Source organism: Balaenoptera borealis (assembly GCF_965194805.1).
Source record: "Balaenoptera borealis genome assembly, chromosome: 3".
NCBI lineage: Eukaryota > Metazoa > Chordata > Mammalia > Artiodactyla > Balaenopteridae > Balaenoptera > Balaenoptera borealis.
Window position 1 is genome coordinate 67,497,188 of NC_138866.1, and position 10,873 is coordinate 67,508,060.

Here is a 10,873-nt window from a genome sequence, read left to right on the forward strand (position 1 = left end):
TTATTTTTTGTTGTTGGGAGGAGATAAGGGGATGGATCTTTATTAGTTGGACAGATGTCTTAATGTTTTCAGCTTGAGTTTTCTCATCTGTGAAATGAGATTGGATTAGATTACTGTAGTTCTCCTCTAGTTTTAAAATTCCATGATTCAGTCATAGAAATGATAGAAACATTCTACATAAGAGCTGAGTGCCCTGGAAGGAAGCACAGTTTTCAGAAGATGCCCCAACTTACTTTGTGATGTTCATTATTAATCTTGTTCTGGTATAGTGATTGGATTATTCACATCTATGAGGAACAGAATCACTGTCCTTTGGACAGAGCTGGATAAAATTCTTATCCTCTATGTTAGTTCCCTAAGCAACACAGTACACGATGTGTGAGAGACTTTAGCTTTCCACATTTCACATTTATGTTTTTCTAAGGGCAACCCTGGTCACCTTAGTGTGTGTTCCTGAGCAGAAGGAGTGAGCCCCAGAGTTCAGAGAGCTCTGCCTAAAGCAAGGCAGCCCACAAAGAGTCTGTGTGCCATAAGAGAGAGACTTGGACCTCTCAGCACCTTATTAGGAAGGTGATGAAAAGCCATCAGTAACTTTTAGTGAGAGGAGAGGTAGTGAGAAAGAAATGATCTGATTTGTATTTTAGAGAGAAAACTCTGGCATAAAGTAAAGAAAAAATTGGTGTAGAGATAGCCTACAATAAGCATTGACCAGCTAAGATGCTATGGAAATAGTTCAGGCAGAAGATGAAAAGGAAAATAAAGTGGGACTAGTGAAGACAGAGAGAGAGGGTGATGACTGCAATAGTAATTTAGGGCACAGAACCACCAAATTTTAGTTGTTTCATGCATGTGGAAGGTCAGGGAAAGAGGGACACTGAAGATGACCCTCAGGTTTGTATCTTGGGAAACTGGGGAGATGGTCGATGTTTGGGTAGAGAAAATAATGGGTTCAATTTTATGGATGACAGATAAAAGTATAGCAGGAACGGTCAAAGGAGAGGAGTAGAGGGAGGAGGGGAAATGTTGACTTTAGAGCAGAGGAAGAAAAAGGAACCAAACAAGAGAAGGTGGAGGCCTAATTGGCAGGGCTGTGGGCTTCACAATAATTCTGGGTGCTCTTGTCATCTGCTGCCCTTGGCTTGCTCAGCTGATTCAACAAACACATCATACCGCAGGGGGCTTACGGTATGGGAGAGAACTTTGGATGAGCTAGTGTTGTGCCTCTCTCCATATTCCCGATGCCAAGCATGATGCCTGACAAATGGTAAGCCACTTACGCTTATTGAATAAATGGATAAGTTAATTAATGAAGTTCTATCATAAAATCGTATAAAACATGATATAGGACCATTGAGAAAACAATGAACTATTTTTGAGTGGAGAGTAAAAGTCAGATAATATTTAACAGAGAATGTGGCATTTAATCTGGGTCTTGAAGGCAGAGAGTGGCTGAGAAACAATTGAGGTTATGGGAATGCATTTGTAAAGCCATGTTGGTATTGAAGTGATCTATCTTTTGTTTTGAACTCTTGAAGAAGAATGTCTTTTTAAGACAGTGGTTTTGAGCTCTATTTTAGTATGGATTATCACATGACAATCTTTTTTTTTTTCTTAAAAAATCATGCACTCTTGAAAATCTGCTTCTATTTCATGGTTTGTAGGATTGCTATATTGTTATGCTTTTAGCATAAAGTAAATAGAAATGGTGTGCATAATTTCCCCCACTTAAATGAAATAGGGGAAATAATTCAACTAAGTTATTCCCTCAATCAGTGAGTGAATGATGTATTAATACTCTTATGTGAACAACAGCGTCAATACTGTTGAGTAAACCCTGATAATATTTGAAGACCTTAGTTTGGGACAAATAAGTGTGGACTAAATTAGGTTTTAAAAACTACTATTAATTTCTTTCGATAAACTATAGAGCTGAAGAGCCATAAATATGCATGTTTTCAGCCTTCCTCCTTTCAGCCTTCACATATTGTAGTCTAGAAACCTATCCTACATTCTGATATCTTGTTGTAATTTACTTATACAAGACAAGAGAAACAAGACTTCCTAGACTATTTATCACATATGTTCTCTTCTTTAACTAATCAAATATTGTTTAATATGTTCTATATGTCAAGTATAATATTAGGTATCATGAGGAATATGCTGGCTTCCCAGGAACTTGCAGATCAGAAAGAGAGACAGAATTTACCCAAGTGAAAAACAGAAGCAACCAACAAATAAAATTTGTGATTCTGATTATTAAAGTTCAATAGAATTCCCAAAGAAATAAGTTTTCCTTTGAGCTACTTGCCTGTTGTATGTTGGTAACAAGCACCTCATTGCACCCAATAGCCTAGTATATACATCTGAGAAATTTATATTTTATCCACCTTCTGCTCCTGGATCACTACTTACCTTCTGATGTTTTTTTTCCAGCAGTTGGTTTTATGAACACTTTCAGAAGGCAAACAAAAACAAACATTTGTTAAGTACTTCCTGTGTACTTGTCACCTTGCCAGTTTATGTTGGAGAATTCTGAGATGAAAAAGACATAGCCCCTGCCCTCCAGGTGTTGTATTTGGGAATGAGAAGAGCGGGAGTAGGTTGGGAGTTTAGATAAGTATTCAAATGACTCTGCTCTAGGCAGAGTAAATTAAGAATCACCGAGGAAGGAAGTAAAAATGCTATGGGTGAAAGCAATAGTCTCTCAAAACAGAAAAATCATACTGAGAACCTTCAATGTATCGGTTACTACGGGAAATAAAAAGGCAGAGGACATGGGTCTCAAAGTCTTCATAGAAATAAAACAATAAAAATGAGATCCCTAGGTATTTTTTATTTGAGTGGATCATGTAAACCTTTAATTTACTCGTATAAAGCATCATCTTATGCCTTGAAAGGCCCAGTGACGTATCGTGTTTGATAAACGTTTCCTACCCACTGCCTGAGCTCCGAACTCAGAGCAGTTGTCTCTCTTGTCTGAGACTCAAGTGTTTCTCTGAGAGCAGATAGCTCAATGGTCCTCTCCTCTTTTGAGGTCAGTGACAGCTTTTATTAGTGCACTACAGCCAGTTCCTTTGTAGCACCTGCCACCTACCACCAAGTGTATGGGTGGTGCCCAATTCCTGTTTGTCTCCCCGCTATGACTCCTGGGAATAAATGCGGGGGAGCAGCTCCGTGTGGTTCACATAGTAAGACCACGACTCACATGCTTTGGGTAGACGATTAAGCTGCCAGTTTGAATCTCTGTCTCTTCATAGGGCTGGCCTCCAAGCTGTTTCAGAAGTTCTAGGGATCCAGCTTGACGTTGCAGGTCAGCCTCAGGGGCTCCTCAAGAAAGTTTACAGGTCTAGGGATCTTGGCCCCATCCTCAGAGAGAATCTTGTTCAATTGGCCTGGGCAAGATATTTATTTATTTATTTTTAATTGAAGTAGGGTTGATTGATTTACAATGCTGTGTTAATTTCTGCTGTGATTTTTAAATGTTCCCAGGCGATTCTTATATGTAGGCAAGTTTGAGAACCACAAAGTGCTCTCTGTGGAAGCCTCTGTGTTCTGGGAGCCCTTCCGCCCTGGTTCTGAAAGAGCTTGACTACTCTTCTAGGGTGCGAAGAGTAGGACTTTACCAAGCCCTACTGTTCTAGGGAGAATCAGTTAGAATATTTGGGATCAATTTAAAAATATTATGTAAATATTTTATTCACAAATCAGTAGCAACTTGTCAGCTTCCCTTGATCCTTCAAATGACAAATATTTCTTGGGTAGGTATTATGGCAGCTGCTGTCCAAGGTCAATGGGATACAACCATGAGGTAGACTCTTCTGCTAACAAGAAGCTCCATGGTATGGTAGAAAGAACACTGGCTTCAGAATCAGAAAACCCTTTGTTTGAGTGTTGACTTCACTACTTACCTTGTTGTGTGACTTCTCAAAAATTAACTTCAGTAGGATAGACCCTTCCTGGGCCTCAGATATCACATCTATAAAATTGAGACTTTAACACGTATTTCATGGTGCTGTGCATTAGGACTAAAAGTCATACACAGACATGACTGGAAGAGAGGTTATCAGAGGCAGGATATTCCTTTTCTTTAGGGAAAAAATAAGGCAAATCAACAAAAGTCTTTTAAACTCTCTCTCGGTAACTAGAATGATCTCGAATTTTTAAGACATCTTGAAACACTTTAGAAAAGGTTTTAAGTCATGACTGTTTTGATATTGCCAAGAGGTTAGTCTAAGTGTCATTGCCTTTGAAAGCAAATTTTTAAACCAAAAGATAATTTAATCATTAAATGGCAATTTGGTCCAATAAGCAGGAGTTAGGCAGTATCAGCATGAATTTCAAAAACCTGCTAAGAGCTATAAATATAGCCTGCAATATTTTGCAATATCTAAAGTGTTTGGCCTAATGTTGAACATGCTCCATTGTTCAAACCAGCTGTGTTCTTTCACTCTTTCGTTTCTATAAAACTAGGATAAAGGCTGTCAAAGCAATCGCAGCAGCAGCAGCAGCAGACTTTCTTGCTGAAAAGTTCTGTGTACATAGTACATAGCAATCTCAAGATGGAACTTTGAATGTTTCAAACCAGAACAAAATCTTCATCTAATTATAAGTGAACTATATTAAGCACAAAAGGCAATTTCAAATTATACTGAACAAAGTTACATTTTACTCTTTGCTTTCAAAATGCATTTATCGCAATTTCACAAACTAATTGCAAATTCATTTTGCTTAATTTTCTTAGGTTATTTCTTTTATTGCTTTCAAGTGCTCTGCATATTTCTCAACCATCAAAATCCTTAAGGGAGATTTAGAGGAGCTTTTCTTTCTTTTTTTTTTTTTTTTTTTTGTTAATTTGTATTTAAAATTCTAGAATAGGAAATGAATCATTCTTTTCATTTCTTACTCTTGAATTAATGTGGTGACCATTAAACCGGTTTCAGTTATTATACACACATTCAAAATAGAGGGAGAAAAAGTTACCAGTGATGAGCACATTTGGAAAACTAGATTTGGAGAAAGACATTACAATTTTAGAGACAAACTCTAATGGAGCTGTGGGTAAGTGACTTCCATCTATACCTACATGATTGCAGGTCTTTGTGTAACTTTGCGTAGGTTCTTAAACTGAGGTGGCTCTCCATTTTCTACGAAGGTTGATTATCTACTACATAGATTGACTGTGGCAAATGTTCATCTAAGGCTGGTTATTTCCCTCTGTTTACTATAATTCCAGTTTGTCTTTCCAGTTACATCCTGTGTCTAGGATAAAACACTTCTAAACTAAACTCTAAAGCTCCTGCATTCCAAAGTCTAATACAAGTTGATACATTAAAAAATATTTTTGTTGTTTTATATTTATGACCTGCCCTCCTCTTGCACCATTAGTAGGGATGGTGGATAGTGGCTAGTGTCCAGCATGTATGATTTTGTTTCAGTACTTTTGCAGACAAAACACGTTTCTGGAAGGATTGAATACATAGTTTAATGTGGACTTTATTTGGTATCATTCTGAGGAAAACATCAGTCCGTAAAGAGTCTGCACTCTCGTCTTAGAATTGTGTGTGTGTGAGTGTGTGTGTGTGTGTGTGGTGTGGTGTGGGTGTGGGTGTGGGTATGGAGGGAGGAGGTGGGGGGAAATGGGGTCAGTTCTATATTTTTTCCTCTGCACTGGGGCAGATAAGATAGCTACCAACATTGGATTTCCAGGCCCACATGTTTAATAGTATTACTGTATCTTCCTGTGACTGAGTAAATTGTTTATGTGCTTGCTAATTAATTACCCCCAAATAATAAGAAATGTGTGTGCTTCATTCTGTACTTTGTGGATTTTAGCAGTTTTTGCTTGAAGGGGAATGTCATCAAATTGTAATAATGACCTACATTTACATAGCATTTTCAATACTCTCATACTAAAGGAACCTAGAATACTTTGAAATTCCCTGGAATAGGTGGAAAAGCTCTAGATATCTTTCCTTAAATGTCCTAAAATATCATCTTGCCTGTAATTAAAATACAGTCATTCTTAAAACATAGCCATAGAAAATGAAAAGTATTATCTCCTTGGTTGGAGTTGGAATTAATCAAGGATTTTTGGATTTAAGGAGCTTGTTTAAAGATGCAGAGATCAATTCACGATTATTTTGGTTCCATCCCTACTCTTGCTTGGCTCAACTCCTTATGGTCATCTAGTCTACCATGTATCCTAGAAAAGAGTCGCTTCCCTCTCCCTTTCCCTCTCTTCCTCCTCCTCCTTCCCCTCCTTCTTTAATAAAGTGACCTGATGCTTCCCCCTGCTTAGTTGATAGCCATAGAGTTTATGGCGCTGCTGTTAGTCAGCAGCTATTGGCTTTTCAGGTTCTTGCTGAAAGTATAATCTCTAGCTTTCTGTTGCCCAACTCTTCGCAAATTCTCAGCTGAAAGAAACAGTAGTCACACAGAATGGCCTGAAGGATTTCTAGATAACTCATTTCTCCAGATATTTAAATATTTACTTTTAAGATCAATTTAAACCACAAGAGAGCTGGGTAGTTAAAGCATTTTATTTCACTCTCTTGGAAGATTATTTTTTCAGAATTTTGTTTAATAGTTTATTTTTCTTGTTCAAAATGATTTTGGACAGCTGCTTTTTTTGAGCTGTGCTTTGCTCTGTGTCATTCTTGAGGGAAGTTGGGACAAGGTCATATGAAACTTGTTCTTTTTGTCACAGGAGATTTACTACGAAGTGCATGGCATTATGCAGTGTTCTCTTTATGTAGATCCAAGAGAGACATTCCTCTCTGGTCTCAGTACTAAGAGAGGTTTGGCTTCTTTATAGCAACTGTGTTATTTTTATATCAGAGATAGTACCAATCATATAATATTTTTCATTGTTTGGCTGCTCACAAGCTCACAGCCAGATTTGTAGCCCACTTCTAGGACCTGTGCAAACTTTATGGCCTGCATTTCTTTGTGCTAATCTTTCTCCTGCCTTTATTTTATTTTTGCTACTCTTAATGTTTTAACATGATTTAATGTATGTCTTTTTGAAATTATCTCATGTTCTTTTCAAAATAAGGAGCAATAAATATAAACAAGTAAATAAATAACAAAGGAGAGCATTCTGTGGATCCCCAGGAGTGCCTGGATTATTTCACATACAGCTGAGACAGAGGACCTTAAGTCAGTGCTGGCAAGCTGTATGGCATCCGTAAACCTCATCCCTGGGGAGCCGGGGCTTCAGTCATCGTGACAGGATATGCTACTCAGGTGTCCAAGAGGAAAAGGTGCTCTGAGCCCAAGTGAGTGAATTCCAGTCTTTTCCCCTCCCCATGTTGGATACCCAAATTTTTAAGGAATGTAATAGGATATTTGGGATGAATTCCAACTCCATAAACCCTCCAGTAAAAAGATCACAGGTAGCTTAGGACTGCCAGGTCTCCATGGTTTATGGCTCGGTGTTCTATATGGAAGGAAATTCTCAGGCAGGAGAAAGGAGGCAGAGCCAGACACTTAGATGCCTGCCTTAGGTTGGAACAACCCCCAAATTGGGAGAGTCATTGGTGGGCTGGCTGATGGAAGAGAGAGCTGGATGGTCACGACTGTCTCCAGGGACTCTTCTTCATGGTTTGGGTAAAATAATTGCCACCAGAGTTCCCAGGAATGTCAAAGGCCCAAGAAGTGTGTGTGACCCAGGGACCAGCAATCTAGGGCAGGACGTTTTAGGGGGCAGGAATCTCATGTAGTTGGCAGGTCCATCAGTTTTAGGACCACTGACCTTGGATTCAGTGAAAGATTCCATTTTCTCCCTCCCATGCCTGGAAAACATTTCAGCCTTTTGCAGCAATACAGGTCTATGTATGCAATTGTTGCAGAAACAATGCCACCAAATTGCAAACATGGCCCCAGAAAGTTGTTCTGGCCCTGCTCATGTCCTAATTCCTGCCCTGTAGTAGGGTTCTGGCAAGAAGCTGATTGGGAATTATTATTATTATTATTATTTTGAGTATGGAAAATGGGGGTCTAGGTAAACAAAAAGGAGCCTGGACAAAAATTTTATTTCCTTGCATTGACTCTGATCCCAGGTGTGAAGTTTTGTCCATCTCTGACACCTAATTTTACTTCTAAAAATATGGACAGGAAAAGAAGAGAACTGCACGCCATCCCTGACTCTCTTACCAGTTTCTGCAGAGAGAAAAGGGAACATTTTATAGATATGAGTGATTTGCTGGAGATTACCCAGGAAGTAAAGTAAGTGGGATTGGGACATATGAGAAACATTTTGAATTTCCTGAGAGAAAATGATAAGGTAATAAAAGCTGAGATCAATCTAGAAAGTCTGGCCAGAATTGAGGATCCCACTGCCTAGCCTGATCAGCCACGCTTTTCAGTCCTCATGTGAATCCCAAGTGACAGCAGGGAGAGGACTCACCTGCTCTGCAAACACCATGCAGTCGTGATGACAGGAGTGGCAACTGGGGGTCAGTGAGAGGTAAATGCAGATCTGCAGTCTGCACACCTGGGGCTGACTGGAGGCCTTTGGCACCGTCCCCTGCTTCCATGAGTCAGAGTTCAGAGATCCTTTGGCTTCCTGCATGATTTTGGAGAGGCCAACCAGACCGAGCTCTCTGGACTACACCAGACAAAGGAGGCCTTTGGTTTTGACCATGGTCCTAGATCTCCTTGGGCCCACCCTTCTTCCAGCAGCATCATTCGCTTTAACTGTTTATAACAAGATGTCACTTAAACTAGCTCCCCTAGTTACTTGACATAAACAACACAGAGGGGGAGAGAGAATGGAGGGAGAGTAACAGAAAAATGTATGCTTTTAGCTGAGACTTTAAGCTACTCATTTTGATTTTCAAAATAGCCCCCATTTCTGAATTCTGAATTTCTGGGGGAAAGACGGCAGATCTAATGGTTGCCATTTAGGTTTTCCAGTGGCTCACTGGTAGTGGAAAATAAGAATTGGAAGGGCAGACACAGGATTGGGGCTGGATCAGTTTTGGTTTTTCTTCTTTCCATAATGGTCACCACAATGGTGCTATTTTGTAAAAGTGTGTATCTTCTGTATCCTCATGCTCTGCCTTAAACCCCAACAAGGCATCTATGAAATATTCCTCCCTTTGCTTCTGTTAACATTATTTCAATACACAGTGACATAACCTCCCATATTTGCATACCTACTTTACATAAAACACTGTGCTAGTCACACAAACCTTACAAGATGAGTGGAGTGGTCTTCGCCTTGCAAGTAGAAAGGGAAGCTATGACATATATTCGACTGTCTATGATACTTGGCTTGCTGCGACACATGCACTGGGAAAGTTAGAAGTAAAGCTGTCTGGATGCTCAGAGTAGCCAGAGGAAATTTTCATTGAGAGGTCAGAAAATGTTTTCTTAAGACTGTACCCTATATGGTTGCACCTTGAGAGATATAGTATAGAGTTTCAGAGTTAGAAATGAGGAAGGGAGGCGTTATAGGAACAGGGATGACATGAGCCAAGGGTGAGTTCAGGGAACAGACGCTGACCCAAGTGTAAAGTGTATCATAATATTAATAGCAGCTAATCTTTGGAGAGTATGTTTCTCACATCTTTCTCCTATATGTTATCACATTTGATCCTTATAACAACCCTGTAGGTGGGCCCGTGATTGTTGAGGACCAAGTTAATGAGTTTATTCCTACTCATCGGGCAGTGGGGAGCCACAGAAGGTATTTCTTCAGGTAGTGATGAATCTGAGTTGGGCATAATGAAGGACAACCCAGCAGAAAGGATCTTTTGTGGGCTGGATTGTAGTAGGAAAGTCTGGAGTGGGGGAGACCGATTCTGAGGCTTCTGTGGTAGTGTAGGTTGGGCGTGAGAGAACACAAAGGAAGAGATGGGTAGAAGACACATTCCCAAGGGAGAATTGCAGGGCAATTAGAAGTGCCTTGAATGCTTCAAGGAAGACTCAGAAACTAACATTTTGTGAAATTCTCTGCTCTGATCCTTCCTTAGAGTTAATTGTTCCTTGTGCTCTCAGAAGATTCTGATAGCTTTATTTAGCACTTTTTTTCTGCCTTGTTTCCTTGTTATTTACATATCTGTTACTCTTATTAGGTTGGAAGTTTCTGGCAGAGAAGAATTATGCTGTTCATCTTGGTCTTCCCTTGGGAAGAAGCATGTAGCTTGGTCATTTGCACATAACTAGTATTTTATAAACACTTGCTGTATTTAACTGAAGTTTGGCAGTGAAAGACAAAAGGAAAGCTTAAAACAGCAGGGTTGGGGCTTCCCTGGTGGCGCAGTCGTTAAGAATCGCCTGCCAATGCAGGGGACATGGGTTCAAGCCCTGGTCCAGGAAGATCCCACATGCCACGGAGCAACTAAGCCAGTGCTTCACACCTACTGAGCCTGCGCCCTAGAGCCTGTGCTCTGCAACAAGAGAGGCCACCGCAGTGAGAAGCCCGTGCACTGCAATGAAGAGTAGCCCCCACTCACCGCAACTAGAGAAAGCCAGTGTGCAGCAACAAAGACCCAACGCAGCCAAACAAACAAAAAACAGCAGTGTTGCAGGAAAGGGTTTATTTATTTATATTAAGAAATAAGTGAGATATGGTAGAAAGAACATCCAAGTTGGAGTCAAACTTGGCTTAAATCCTGGCACTACCAGTTTATTTTTCTGTGTGACCTTGACCCAGTCACTCAGTGTTTGTTAGCATTATTTTTTTTCTTATTTCTCTATTTATTTGCTTTCTTACTTTTTTTATTAGTGTGCATATATTTTATTTTATTTTTTATTTTTAACATCTTTATTAGAGTATAATTGCTTTACAATGTTGTGCTAGTTTCTGCTGTATAACAAAATGAATCAGCTATATGTATACATATATCCCCATATCCCCTCCCTCTTG